The following is a 1,352-nucleotide window of genomic DNA, read 5'->3' as shown; positions in this document are numbered from 1 at the left end:
CCAGTCTGAGCTCCCATTTTGGTTTCTGACTCTAGCGCCAGGTGTCTCAAACTTGGCACAACTGGCTTTGGGGGCCAAATCATTCTTTGTGGTTCGGAGCTGTCCTGTGTACTGTGAGATGTTTGTGTTTAGCAGCATATCTAGCTTCTACTTACTAGATGCCAAGAACATACCCCCTCCCCCAGTTGTCACCATCAAAAATGTCTCCAGATATTGCCACCTGTCCCTTAGGAGGCAAGATGGCTCCAGTGGAGAACCACTGAACTAGAGCCAAAAATTAAGAGATAAATCTGTTAGTTTTCACTAAATAGATTTTGAATTCTTTTTTTTATAGATAAATAGTTTTTGTATTCATCCTCTTTCTCCCTTCTTCCTCCTTGTCTTCTTCATGTTCCTCTTCCACCTTTTTCTGGGCAACTTTAGTGGGATGCTTTGTGCCATCAAACTTTTCTTTAGCCTTATAATCCACAACATCCTTCTCATACTTCTTCAGCTTTGCCGCCTTATGTTGTTGTAAGACTGCTTTTCACTGTCATTACAGTTATTCCACATCTTGCCCAGCTTCTTTGCCACATCTCGGATAGAGATGCCAGCGTTTGTGGATTTGATCTTGGGGCGGAATTCTGAACAGAATAGGAAGAATCTAGACAGTGGCCTTTTGGGGGCATTAGAGTCCTCTTCTTGCCTCCCTTAGCTGGTCCATAATCCTTCACTTCCCAACCATAGCGTACTTTATCTGCCTTTGGCGTTTCATCAAATTTAGACTTCTCTTTCCCAGGATTGTCTTTCACCTCTCAGAGCACTTCTTGGAAAATTCTGCAAAATTCCCAGGGACCTCTGGGTTTTCCTTCTTATGTCTTCCGCACGTCTGTACAAAGAACGCATCAGCAGACATGTTGCCCTTAGTCTTCTTGTGGTAACCTTTAGACATCTTGACAGTATTGTTCGCTAGTCTGGGCAGCTCAGTGCTTCCCAGCACCGCACTAGCTGCCTCCACGACAGCCGCAGCCATTTTGAATTCTTTAGCCGCCGTCTATGCCAGAAAGTATATACTATATTAATTACCTCACTGTGGAGATTCTTAAAATAGGCAGGTTTTATGGAAACTGCTTGACCCAATTGGATGATCTGAAACACAATGAACAGTTGTAATGGGCAGTTCGACTGAGTGAAATAAACATTAGCCAAGAATCAGGAGATCTGGGTTCTGTTCCTAGTTCTGCCATTACAAGCTTCATGACCTTGTTACTTAACCTCTCTGGACTCATTTTCCCCCCCACCAAATGAGGATGTTGTGATTTCTAAGGACCTGGAAATACTCAGTTGCTGACAAAATCCCTCCAAACCCTTGT

General features: G+C 43.6%; 1 pseudogene across 1 annotated transcript; it reads right to left on the bottom strand.

Annotated features, from left to right (window-relative positions):
- Positions 1-328: 328 nt before the first annotated feature.
- Positions 329-931, bottom strand: LOC308509411 (high mobility group protein B3-like; annotated as a pseudogene). Its single transcript has one exon. The product of its transcript is annotated as a high mobility group protein B3-like (transcript).
- Positions 932-1,352: the final 421 nt, after the last annotated feature.

The sequence above is a fragment of the Rhinolophus hipposideros genome (assembly GCF_964194185.1).
Source record: "Rhinolophus hipposideros genome assembly, chromosome: 16".
Lineage (NCBI taxonomy): Eukaryota > Metazoa > Chordata > Mammalia > Chiroptera > Rhinolophidae > Rhinolophus > Rhinolophus hipposideros.
The sequence above is the reverse complement of the archived record's forward strand: the minus strand, read 5'-3'. Positions and strand labels throughout refer to the sequence as shown.